Genomic DNA, 13,852 nt, shown 5'->3' on the forward strand with positions numbered 1-13,852 from the left:
TAATAAAATAATAATAATAATAATGATAACAACAACAACAACAATAATAATAAAATAATAATAATAATAATAATAATAATAATAATAATAATAATGTATTTCGCGCCCATGCAGTACATGGTGGCAGGATGTCCATAGCAAAAAGTTGTCCTCTGACAGCTTGACTACGCTACGGGCATCAAGCCTTAACATTTGGCGGTGTACAGTGCCTTACAACATGAGGTAATGAAGTGAATAGAGGCACAGCAGACAATTATGAGGTGTCAAGGCACATCTTAAGGAACACCGCAAATGACGGGACAAGAAAAAGACAATTTAATGTTTTTGTTCGGCGTTTGTTTTGTTTCTGTCTGCTATTGTATAATTGCGCCTTAACTAGACTAGATATTTGGGCTAGTTGGTGTGGGTTCACCTTAAGAAACAGCGCGAAGGACGGGACAAGAAAGAGAAGACAGGATCCCCCGTCCAGAAACAGCGTAAAGGACGGGGGATCCTCTAGTCGATTTCTTGTCCCGTTCTTTGCGCCGTTTCTTAAGATAAACCCACACCAGCTAGCCAAATATCTAGTCTAGTTAAGGCACAGTTATACAATAGCAGATAAAAACAAAACAAATGGCAAACAAAAACATTAAACTGTAAGCCCTTTCTTTCCTCCCTCACGGCCGAAACATCTTTGAGACGTCTTTGAAACATCTTTCAGTGATGTAGTGGTGGTGGTGTGGGCAGGGGGAAGGAGGGTGCAACGGAGACAAATTCTAGTTTATTAGTTGGAGCCCGTTCGCAGCGTGGCCCCGACATCTCTGCCGTGAGGTCAACCACTCGCGAAACACCGCATTTCTTCGCCGCCAGTGCGCTCCTTTGTTCTCCCGTTATTCGTAAGGCAAGGAACCTGCGAGCCACTTGCGCTTCGTACTCGGTTCTGCGTGTCACTGATCTCCTGACAGCGCGGGAATGACTGCTCGCGGCTGCCTCTTTTCCTTCTTTCCTACCTTCCAATCACAAAATGGGGTCGTCGTCTGCTTAATTGTTGACCTTCGTATCGTGCCTTTCTCGAGAACAGGCTCGCGGATGTGTATTTTGATAGATGGTTTTATGTTAGGCAGCACAAACGAAACCTAGAAGTCTAGTGCCGAAACAGTTATAGATAGAGAATAAAAGATTAGAAAAACAGAGCCGAAATCGAGCGCGCTCGGCGGCTAGAGCGACGTCGCGCCCAGCACACCGACGCCACCTGGGCCGCGGCCCGGTCACGTGGGCGAGTCGAGGCACGCGCGACTCGCGCCGCGGCGCCGCCCCGGCAGTCGTCTGGGCGCGCGCGCGCGCTGCCACCCGCCCCGGAGGAGTCTATTTATTGCGAGGAGGGAAAGCGCGTCAGGACCACGTGCTCCGCCGCCGCGCCCAGTTCCAGGTGAGCGCTCGCTGAGCTCAGCGCGCGACCCAGGCTCCTTTCTTTGAACGGCGCAAGTTGTGCACCGAAGTTGACGAGCGTGGTCTCCGAACAGTGTTTATCTGTAAGCCAAACTTAAGGAAGACCTTCAGTGTCACCTGGCTCGAGAAGGTTTCTTCTCCGTCATAAGTGGAGAGTAGATCACTGTAGCAAAGCATACTGCGGGCTGGTTAGCTCACTGCTCTTGGTTAAAGGCAAGAGCTCGACAAGAGCAGGCTGAAAAAAACAAACAAAAAAACAGAGGAACATGACGGGCGCTCACTAGTTTTATTTAAGACTAGTATTTCAACGATTGTTGTCTTCCGAGACTCTAGCACCTAGCTCGTCGTGTGTCGCGCGCTTGTTGTATCAATCGATTACAACAACATGTCCTTTTGTCTGAAGCGTTGATAGTCCTTGCCATTATTAAGGAGGACAGACAGTAGATGAATCTCATAGACGATGACTCCCATCGCTCCATATAAATACTAAGGACAGCCGAACTAATGATTTGCCTGTCTTTTGAAAGCTGCCTCCTAGTGCATTTTCAAGTGATTAGTGTCAGTGTCTCATATTTCTGCCACTGAAAGGCGTCATTATATTTTTTTTCTTTTTATTTATAGAAAAACGAATATAAATCGCGGAAGTGACGCGGGTCGTTCTACTCTCCAGTGCTACTCTACGGTTCCGTCCGTCCGGCTTTTCCAGCCACCCTGTTTCTCGGTGGGTAACGGCTCCTTTCTCGACTACGTTTTATGTGACCAACGTCGTATGTAAACAAAGGGATGTCTGTCCTTGAACTTCGCCTCGACAAACATCCGTGGCGTTAGGGTGGGCTCTATCTGTGACTGTGACAACGCCCCGAAGTTCCACAGTTTCTATTTCCTAGCGATGAGGCGCTGAGGAACGCATGGCTACGAATTATTGCATGCAAGTCATTCTCCGGAAGTCGACGTCTAACGCCTTGCCAAGAAGCTGGGCCGAATGGCAGACAGCCAGGACGCGACAGAACAATTAGGCTGCTGGCTCAAGTTTCATTGTAGATGCGCTGGATTCGTGCAGCTCGTTCTACACTACGACTGGATGTATCACAAAAGCAAAGACGCACTCGTTTCTGCAGCTGTAGTGTCATTTTGTGCATAAACTCTCACGGGAGAACTTGCAGAGTGTTCTGCCGAGAAAAGTTGACTCGCGCCTGGAAATATAGGTTCAACTCTGATACCCGTGCAGCAAGAACAAATTTAATGTCATTAGGCGCTGTGTGCCTTAAATTTTAATTGCATTCGTGCGTTCCGTTACGATCAATTTCAATAAAATTAGCCTTACTGCCATTCGCAACATACTGAGTTCACGACAAGTCATTTGCCTAAGAAAAGCTTACTCTGGTTCTCATTTCACATGCAGAAAAGTACGCAACTTGATTAGTAATAACTTCCCATCAGGGAGCAAATGGTTTGTTCATAACTTCCAGTAAGATCATATCTGCTCTACAACATTTTCGATGCGGGTGACGCCATTTTTACCGGCACTTAAGCCAGGCACTGTCGGCGTGTAAACAGCAAAGATTTTGGGCTCATCAGAACTGTTTATAATGAGGTAAGATTTCTGACTGGTTTGCAGGCGTTACTGTCATAGTGACGTACGTATAGAGACAAAAATCGGGATGTGTGGCATTAATATAATAATGGCATGAACACACTTAACGCGTTAAAAACTTAGTGTAGTTTCGTGTGCGCGTGTGGCCCGGGAATTAATGTGAAACGATTGAAGTGCTGTACCACATTCAGAGCACCATTTCTACGAGTGTTACCAGAAGCTGCACCTTTCATAAGCTGGTCGGATCGGCTCACTTGGAGTTGGAAGAGGACGGAAACGGAGAACTCGTGCGACTTTTCAGTGTCGATGGTTACGGGCGGGCCACGGGTCTAGAGCGACTTTGTTGCTAGGTGTATACTGCGCATGCCGCTTTAGATGGATTCTTGTGGTCTAAAAACATTGATCCGCTTGATTTTCAGGATGATAAGACATCTGGAAAGACGACATTCACAGATTACTTGTCAATGAACGGACTTAATTGTTTACCTCCATGACTATCGTCAGGTTTCTGGGATTCAAAGGTAGTCACTAAAGGCTGCGTTCTGAATGCAACGCGTAGGCTAATTAACTCCGTGGAAATCCAGAAGCGCCCTTTATCTCGCGGAGGTTTTACATGCAGAAGAAGTGGTGGATACTAATACTACTGGAAGGACAGATATGCAGCAGCCACACAATGGTGGACCCGGCCTCAACCCCACCCTTTGAAGTCGTGGTCTTACGTCAATTTTCAGCAGCCTCTATCGGCCTCACCACAAACTTACACCGTAGTGTTGAGGCTTAAGCCCCAATATTTACATTCCGTGCAGGCTTTTAATTTGACTTCCGTCATGTTAGTTGGCAGCCTGTGAATCCAAGGTGAAGCGTGCAGGACGCAGTCTATTGTATTCGTCTGAGGTTAAATTCATTGAGCCCAACCCCAAAATTAAGCCGGAGAGTGTAGTAATTAAGTGCCTTTTCCCGTCACAGCCATCACCGCTGTGCTGTTTGTTATATGTGATTTATATTCGAATAGATGTTCCAGGCTAATGCTTATATACCGTCCGCAAAATATCCAATTCAATTTAATTCACTTTATTCACCAGACATTTCTGGATGGTTTCCTGGATAAAAGCTGCTCACGCAGCTTGACGAAGTCCAGGAAACCAATACAAGGCAAAGTGCACAGCATGTGACCACTAGTTTTAAGTCATCAGTAATTGTAAATGATATTATAACAATAAATAGTAAAAACACAAAGCATAGAACAGAGGCAGTAATATAAAAATGTGATGAAAATCCTAGCTGTACAGAGAAAAAAAATAAGAACAAAGAGACAACTGAAGATGGCACATATTCAATCAACGAAGCAAACACAAGTAGCACACCGAGCTAAACAACACAGCAAATAATAATAACAATGGTATTAATAGTACACAAGTATTTACAACGTTACGTTAATATGATTGGACAAGTGTAAGTAGTGAGTAAGCAAGAAAATTTTCTGAAAGAATTCTGACACCATGCATACAGTTTATGGCAGGCACCAAGCGGTTGAACTGCGAAGTTCTGTTAGTGCAAGTGGGCATTGCTTTGAGTAGACTTCTGGTGATTGTCTAGCATATTTTTCAATGGTGGCTGTTAGCGTTACATTCATCAAACGTGCACGCTTGGGCGTACCTGCAGTGAGTCGACAGAGCAGTGAAATTTCATGTCGCAGCCGACAGTTACCTCAATTAATCCCCGAAATTCCCTAATTCACTTAGTAAAACACGTTGCGGGGCTAGTTGGGTATGCATTTTCTTTCTTTCAAATTTAAGCAGCGCTAACTTTTAGGATGAATACACAGAGGACATGACAGGACGGGCGCCCGTCCTGTCATGTCCTAGAAGAGAGGTGCCCAAAATGGAAAATTATTGCGACAGTAGTGAGTGACGCGGAGCCGCCGCTATGAGGGCGCTGCAGTCGCGATTGAATCCAAACAGGGCGCCGTGGAGAAGAAGGCGAGCAAACGGCAAGTGCGAGTGAGGGATGGCGATGCTGTATGACAAGGCGCTGCTGTCGTTGAATTCATGCGATTTATGCAAGAGGAGTGAAAGGTGCCGTTTTGTTAGTGTCATGAGTCAGCATTCGATAGATATTGCCTAAATACTATAGTAAAACAGTCGCGATGACCTCTGTAATGACATTAGATGAGGACAAAGTGGGCTGTTCACTGATTAATTCCGCAGCGAGGTTGAAACGATATTAAACTGACGTGGAGACTATTGATTTCTTGTTGAGGGAGCTCATAAAAACATTTTAATATTTTATGACTGAACTGAAGACAATACGCTGATAGAGAATTGTGTAGAGTATAATCAACCCCTATTATAGCCTTTATAGGTTACGAGAAAGCATTTGATTCAGTTTTAATTTCAGAAGTCATGCAGGCATTCCATAATCAGGGTCTAAAAGAGCCTTATGTAAAAAATACTGGAACATACCTATAGCGGGTGCGCAGTTGCCATAGTCATCCATGAAGTTGGCAATAAAATTCCAATCGGAAAAATGTCAGGCAGAAAGATACGCCAATACTATCCACCGCCAGTTTACGGGAAGTATTCAGAGGCCAGGACTAGGAACAGTTGGGGATAAGAGCTAATGGAGAATGACTTCGTAATCTGAGATTCGCCCATGACATTGCCTTGCTAAGTCACTCAGGAGATGAACTGCAAAGAATGGTCTATTAGTTAGACAGGCAGAGCAGCATTGTGGGTCTAAAAATTATTATAGAGAGAACAAAAGTATTTTTCAACATTCCCGCAAGGGAACAGCAGTTTACAATTGGTAGCGAGGTGCTGCAAATGGTAAGGGAATACGTCTTCTAGGGCAGATAGTAACCGCAGATCCCGATCATGAGAGTGAAATAACTACAATAAAAATAGGGTGGAGTGCATATGGCAGGTTTTCTCAGATCACGAATGGCAGTTTACCAACATCCCTCAAGAGAAAAGTGGCCGCCGCGGTGGCTCAGTGGTTATGGTGCTCGGCTGCTGACCCGAAAGACGCGGGTTCGATCCCGGCCGCGGCGGTCAAATTTCTTTGGAGGAGAAATTCTAGAGGCCCGTGTACTGTGCGATGTCAGTGCACGTTAAAGAACCCCAGGTGGTCGAAATTTCCGAAGCCCTCCACTACGGCGTCTCTCATAGCCTTAGTCGCTTTGGGACGTTAAACCCCATAAACCAACCAACCATCAAGAGAAAAGTATACAACAGCTGTATCTTACCGGTACTCACCTATGGGGCAGAAACGTGGAGGCTAACAAAGACGTTCAACTTAAGTTAGGGACACCGCAACGAGTTATGAAAACAAAAATCATAGGTGTAACGTAAGAGACCGCAAGCAGGCACACTGGGTGAGAGAACAGGCACGGGTTAGTGACCTCTTAATGTGATGGTGATGATGTAATTTAATTATTTGATTATTATACTTTAGGTTCATGTTTCCAATGATGACTTGTGGGCTGCCACCAGAGATAGCCGTGCTTTTCGAAATTCTCGGGCCGATCATGATAACTGAGATCACTTCTCACAGTTGTCCCGGGATACCAAAAAAAAAAAGCAGAGAGGCGTTGAGAGTCAAAAGAGCTACTACTGGGGCTAGTTGGGAATACATCCTCGAGGGTAATGGAACAGTTGTTTGAAGCGCTTCGCCCTGTGTTCATCCCTCTGCGTATTTTGCTGGCGCTCACCAATACCCTCATTGAGAGTGCGTTAGCGAAATGCTTGCACGTGCGCACGAGGCCGCCTTGCGCTACTCTGGAACTGGTGGCCAATACTTATCCTTCCCTCGGAAAATGAATGTGAGCCAGGGCGGTTTTTATTGGCAGCGTCTGTGGAATGGGAGAGAGGACACGTGGCACTGCAAAGTGGCTACTCTACTTTTCACTTCATTTGCTAGCCCTAAACTTAACACATGTGAAGGCGAAAATCAAAATTGCTTAAATTTTAGAGAGAGAACCGCTGAAGTACTTGCTGGGCTGACAAAAAAAATTGTTTTTTTTTTAGGAATGAAAGGCGCAGTAATTGTCTCATATCTATGTGGACGTCTCCACCGTGCCATGGGGGAAGAGGGGACGGTGGAGCAAAATAAGGAGAAAGAAGTACCCATGTTACTCATTAATGTAACACGTTCATCCATGTGTTCATTCTTGTTAATCTTTCAGCAATTTTTCTTGTATTCAATTCTATAATCTTTGCGCCCGTTTATTTTTTCCAATTCATTTTTTTCAGATTTTTTCAAATCTATAATTCCATCTTTAATTCCTCGGAATTATTATCCAAAGTTAAATCATTAACTTGGCAACAAAAGTTAATCCATTAGCTTGGCACCAATTTACCTTCTTTGGGCTGTCCTCACTGAACCCTGGTGAATGCCCCGTCATGGGTATGTGCCATGCCACCAAGGCAACAACAACAACAACGTGGACGAGGACGGAGACGTAGAAAGACAGAACAAGTGCTCACTATCACATGACAGAAATCAATTGGGACACGCGATATATATATATAAAAGGAAAACAACACAAAAGAACAAAGAAGCACTTGACATGCGCAGTCCAGTTCATGATTACGACGATCAAGCCAGAAAAAGAGCACGTGAGAAAGAGGTAGTGTAGTGAAGGGCTCCGAAGTAATTTCGACCACCAGGGGTCCTTCATCGTGCACTGACATCACACAGTACATGGGCGCCATTTGCATTTAGCCTCTATCGGGACGCGGCAGCCGCGCTGGTTCAAACCCGGGTGATCCGGCTCAGTAGCCGAAACCACTGTCCGGGATGCGACTGCCGTGATGCGAGGCACAGCGCAGAAAGGGCTTGCGAGGCACTGGGGCTGGCAGCCTGCGGTGTCTTATTCGATGAGGTAAGCGAACTCCGTCCCACCGCTTTCTTACGCGTTGCTGCACTCACCGAGTGGCGCCGCGGCTTTCGCTACTGCCGAAGAGACATCATCATCATCATCAGCCTGACTACGCCCACTGCAGGGCAAAGGCCTCTCCCATGATTCTCCAATCGACCCTGTCCTTTGCCAGTTGCGGCCACCGTATCCACACAAACTTCTCAATCTCATCCGCCCACCTAACTTTCTGCCGCCCCCTGCTACGCTTGCCTTCTCTTGGAATCCACTCCGTTGCCCTTGAGGACCATCGGTTATCCTGCCTGTCCGAAGTCCGGCTCTAGGCGGAGACCGACGGCGGTGAACGTATTCAGGTTCGCGAACCGCGGCCGCAGAAGTCGCTCTCTCCGTCAGAGGATGGGAACTCGTCGAACTGCGTTTCTCCTGTCCCTAATCGATATACACGGCCACGCCAGCACTCAAATCATCGAAAAGGTTATCATATCATTAAATGTTTCTAAGGCGCATTTTTGTTCCACATCCTGATCAATTCTGAATTGTGTTCTACATTTTCCTGCTTCTTTTCGTTCCTCTGGCCCAAGCTGATTTGCTTTTCACGTGCGCTTTTTTTGGATTACTTTTTGTTGCACTCCTGCTCCTATCACTTACTAGACAGACTGGTTTCGTTTTGTGCAGTCCTGTCCATTACGAGAACTTGGGGACAGCCCCGAGATGGGGCGGTAAGCCTAGCGCCCTATAACGCCTTCGTGGTAGCCACTCGGTCATTCTGTTTCTTTTTTCTGTCACGAATGATATCTCCAATGCCATGCGTCCCGTTGCTGCCTTGCGAACTGAACTAGAAGCTTTCTTCCCGAAATCCTCGTTATGTGAGGCGACGAGACGAGCAGTACGACGCGCTCGCTGCAAGAAGACCGACTTGGAAGCAAAACCTCGAACTCTGGTAAACAGAATGGACAGCGCAGCGGCGGCGCGGACGGGCTTTAGCAGCGTGCACTGCGTGTGCGTGAGAGCTTGCACTAAGTAGGGAAGGATTGTTCGGTGCTTGAGGGAACGCGACATTGCCAGCTTTCCGCTGATCAGCGCAGGCGCAACGTGCCGCGCATTGGAAGCAGGTTCTCCAGGACGTACTTCCGAGTGGAGTGCGTTTAGCTCTGCGCGAATGGTAGATCATTAGGAATGACGTGCGGTACGCAGTAGCCATGTTTGCTTAGCATTAACGTGAGTTGGCACTCGCAGCGTACAGGAGTAAGTGCCCCGTTCACAGGCCCCTTTTCAGCTTCACGTTTGTCCCCGACTGGTAGATGGTACGAGCGTCCCTCTGATACAAGGCGATGGCAGGCGCCAACACGTTCAGGTTTATTTTTACCATTTTCAACTCTTTTCTTAAGCTGAATCGCTGTCATGAAATAAACTCGTGTTTTAAGTACAACTTCCAATAGCTTTCACGATATACCGTTTTCGACTCCTAAAAACCCTGTCCCCAGGACCCTTCCCTAATTTAAACTAACAATTTTTGAACCGTTTTTTACTTACCTCTACCGTGAACACACTCGCGTTTACTTCGTTGTCCCTGATTCCTATTGCATCAGAGATGCTGATCTGGCTCACAGTGACATCGGGATCGATCGTCCCTTCGGGCTTACCGCACATTGCACATCAATCATACTCTTGTGTATATTTATTCCTGTATCTGCGCATTCTAAGGCTCCCTGATCCCGCTTCAAACAACGGGGCACTGTCTTTTGAATTATTACGAGGCGATTACGTTGCGATCCCGTTTTTCCCACATCTATACGTACGTCCATAGACCTGATTGTTTTCTTTAAACATTAATCTTTACTGGCACTTTTTAATACAATAGCTCCCTGAGCTACAAACTGTCGGGGAATCTCCTATACGTTGTCAGATAAGGCATATACAACGAATTAAGCGACAAGCAGAGATTGCAGGTCAAAACACACTTGCTAAATAAAATCATATTAGTTGTTTCGTAAAACAAGTATGAACAAAGGAACATGCAATATAAACAGTAAAGCGGTAACGTTACAAATGCATGGATTATAGTATATTACTGACATCACGTTATAAATTTCTGAATTAATGAAATGTACCGTGTCATAAAAGCAGCATATTAAAAAGTGAATTTGGGGCTTTTCTTCAATACTGTTCTTCAATACTGAGGAGCGTGTTTTAATTGAATATGTTGTTAATAACAAAATACACCCACAAAATAGACTGTACAGATCCTCTAATTAGTATTGACTTGTGGTAGTTAAATACTGTTGTTTTCAGGAAACTCTGTGTTCTTATTGTTAACTATAGTCAGATACAACTTAAGACTACACTGACCGCCGCACAGAACTCCAGCATGACAAAAAGTAGTCCACTGTTAAAGCGTTTTTGCTACTTAACAAGAAGCCAATTACAAGACAAAAGTATTAGCTCAACAATTGTGGATATCTCTGGCTTGTTTCATATATAGAGAAAGATGAAAAAAGCTGATTTCGTTTACCGCTGGGATTGGTCAGCGCAGTAATACAGGACATCCTGGTACATTGCCCATTATTACTAACTTCGGCTTTTTTTAAAGCTGTTTTGTACTATAGGCAAGACTTGAGATAATTCATAAAGATCTCTATCTTGACAGCCGGGTACATAGTGTTAGCTTTGTTCGAAGAAACAGTGCAAGGGTAGATGATTATCGGAGCTGCATGCATTGAAAAGTTCTTGAAAGTAATAGGCCCTGCCGCTTGGTTTTCTACATGCTGAAGGCGCTTGATATGAATAGTGTTGGTGTTGGCCCATGATGAGATGCAATACTGACGGTCACTAACGAAGAGCACATAATAAAGTGACGTGTTTCGTTGTGGAAAATACAAACATGTCTCGAGGATTACTCTTGGAGCGAATGCAATTCGCCTGGAAATTATTTCAGCACATGAGTTGAACTTGAAGTTAGTATAAAGCATTATTTCAAGGATCGCGACGTCTTCTATTGGGAGCGAATGATATAGTCATTTAAATAAGCAGAAGGTATTGCTTCCTATGTGCGCTTGTGCATACGGAAAGTCTAAATCAAATTTTTCTAGGATTAATATGAAGTCCATTGCGCTGAGACGAGAGGGAAAAATTGCGCAGGCCCATTTTCAGTTGAATGGCTACTGTTCTAACATGACGGTTATATGTACAGTCTTTGCCAAAAGTAACCGAGCAACAGGTTCTTGCTTCTCAAACGTATAACGGAGCATTCACAGCAGCCCTAAAGACCGAACGGTGCCATAGTGTAAGGACAAGGTCTCACCTTACTTTACACAGAATCAGGGCTTATGGGCTGCCATGAGTGCTTCGCTACGCGGCTAAGAAACAAACCACCTGTGCTCGGTTACTTTTGGCAAAGACTGTACATATGGTAGTGTACTCAGCGTAACACATAGTATTAAAAGAGTGAAGGCAGTCAGTCATGGATGTCATTTATGCATACTAAAAATAATAGTGGACCCAATATTGAGCCGTGTGGAAACTCCTCTGTTCAGATAATTTTTTTCTAGATCTAACCATTTCTTTGTTGGTGAATACAAGGGGGGTACTGCGCACAAAAAGACAAGGACAAGAAGATAACACAACAAGCGCAGACTCGCGACTCGCGAGTCGCGAGTCTGCGCTTGTTGTGTTATCTTCTTGTCCTTGTCTTTTTGTGCGCAGTAAACCCCCTTGTATTCACCATGATTGACCGACTAGCCCAACAACGTACGCTCTTAAACATTTCTTTTGTATGGCTCGTAATCGATTTGTTAAGTCGTTTCGAATAAAAGACAGTACTAGGCTGCGGATTTCAAGTGACGATCATTTATGAAGCAGCATGTTTGGGTTAATAGCATCAAAAACGTTATAGGAATTAACAAAAATTGCATCAAAAATATGACCGAGTCTACAGAATTTTTTATTTTCTCACCAAGAGTATGAGTGTTAGTTCGGTAAAGTTTCCTAGACGTCTTAGGATACTTTAGGAGGCTAAGTTTGTTAAGGTGACGTGTTTATCGAATCGATATTAGCTTGTTTATAATTCTACCTAAAATGTAATGAACATATCTGTAGTTGGATAGTGATTCACAATTTTCTTCTTCAAATAGAAGAGTGATTTGTCCCTGTTTTATTTCATTAGGACAGACGCCTGACTTGAACATGCAGTTTGTGAAATGGTTGTGTAGCGGAGTAATATGAGTAGACATTAGCTTGATCCGAGACATGTATTGCACCTATCCTCGGGGTACATACATACATACATATTTATTTTGTCATATTTACACATGGAAGTATGTGTGCCCGCGGAAGCGCAAGACAGGGCGCTTGTGGGCGGGCCACGGCAATCAAACAAAGTGCAGACTCAGTACAGACAAAATTACATGGTTTGCAATATAAAAGAGAGAAAAAAACATATTGATAGGAACAACAATCACACTTGTACACACTGAAAAAGTAGGTTAAATACATAGATTATGAGGATGCAACAACAACAACAACAACAAAAAAGCAACCGTGCTTCGTAACACATATCAACAAGACCTTAAAAGTGTTTCGAGCCATTATGTCAGTGTACCGTTTTAAAGGTTCTAGACGTAACTAGCCAGGATTTTACTTGTGATTTGACCTCTTTGATAGTCTGCAATGATAGTATTTTTGTTGGAAGCTGGTTAAAAAGGAATGGGATGTAGAACATTCGGCACCTTTTTCCATAGTGTGTATATATCTTGGGAAGCTTAAACGACTCTACTTTTCTTAGTATTTTAGGTTTGTTCACAGGAAGCTTAAAGTTATTAGAAAAGTAGTTTCTACTAATTACTACATGTGTAAATAAATCTTGAATGAAGTACACATCAGCTGCAATCATTCTTTCAGCACTATCTAAGGTTTCCTTAGACGTGCCATACAAAATGTTTGCGGAAATTCTGTGTAGTAATCTATCGATTTGGCTCCTTCTAGACAACGCACATGAGCCATAAACAGTGACACCATACCTTAATATAGACTCTCCTATAGCCTTAAACACAAGCTGACGCAACCTAACAGAAGTATTGAATTTCATTCTGTAAAGATACATAGAAGTTACACGGAGTCGTTTGATGATATGCTCAACATGAAAAGACCAAGACATGTTGGCGTCGAGATGAATACCTAGATATTTGACTCTTTCAGACAAGGGCAGTGAAACACATTGACATCTAGGGCAGAAAGTACCGTGCACAATAACAGATTCCTTTAATGTGACCTTTTTGTGCGGATTTCGAAAACAAACCAGAGCCGTTTTCTGCTTGTTAATGTAAATCTGGTTACCTGAAAACCAATCACACACTTTTTTAACATCCGCTTGTAGCAGCTCTGCAGCCCTGTTGTACGACTCATTCGGAACAAGGAGCGCTGTGTCATCAGCGTACTGGTAGAGTACCGAATTCAGTCTAAGATATGCCAAGTCATTTACATAAATATTGAAAAGGAAAGGTCCTAAAACGGAGCCTTGTGGCACGCCATATAGAAGAGGTTTGAAGTCGCTGAAATTATCTTTGACTCGCACAACCTGAACACGATTTGAAAGGTAGTTTGAGAAAAATATGAGGTAAGGTCCGCGAAATCCAATGTTCTCTAATTTCTGCAACAGAATGCCGTGGTCCACTGTGTCGAAAGCTTTGGTTAAGTCTAAGAACAATCCAAGGACAATCTCATTTCTATCTATATGCATGTTAATATTGTCACAACAATCTTCTAGAAGATCTACAGTGCTAGTCTCGCGCCGGAAGCCATACTGTGTGCCATTTAGGATATCAAATCTGTCACAAAACGACAACATGCTCTGATATACGATTTTCTCCATTAAAATAGTAATGGTAGGCAATATAGCGATTGGTCGGTAGTTCCTTTTATCAGTTTTTTTGCCCGACTTATAGATGGGCCGTATAACG

General features: G+C 44.1%; 1 protein-coding gene across 1 annotated transcript in view; it reads left to right on the plus strand.

Annotated features, from left to right (window-relative positions):
* Nucleotides 1-1,288: 1,288 nt before the first annotated feature.
* The window catches only part of LOC149327565 (protein stum homolog), a 246,846-nt gene continuing 234,282 nt past the window's right edge, over nucleotides 1,289-13,852 (plus strand). Inside the window, exons 1-2 of the mRNA XM_089565153.1 lie at nucleotides 1,289-1,408; nucleotides 2,050-2,149. The gene's annotated coding sequence lies outside the window, so the exon portion shown is untranslated. The remainder of the gene's footprint in view (nucleotides 1,409-2,049; nucleotides 2,150-13,852) is intronic.

This window comes from Amblyomma mixtum, chromosome 10, assembly GCF_055824585.1.
Source record: "Amblyomma mixtum isolate Tamu chromosome 10, ASM5582458v1, whole genome shotgun sequence".
Taxonomy (NCBI): Eukaryota; Metazoa; Arthropoda; class Arachnida; order Ixodida; family Ixodidae; genus Amblyomma; species Amblyomma mixtum.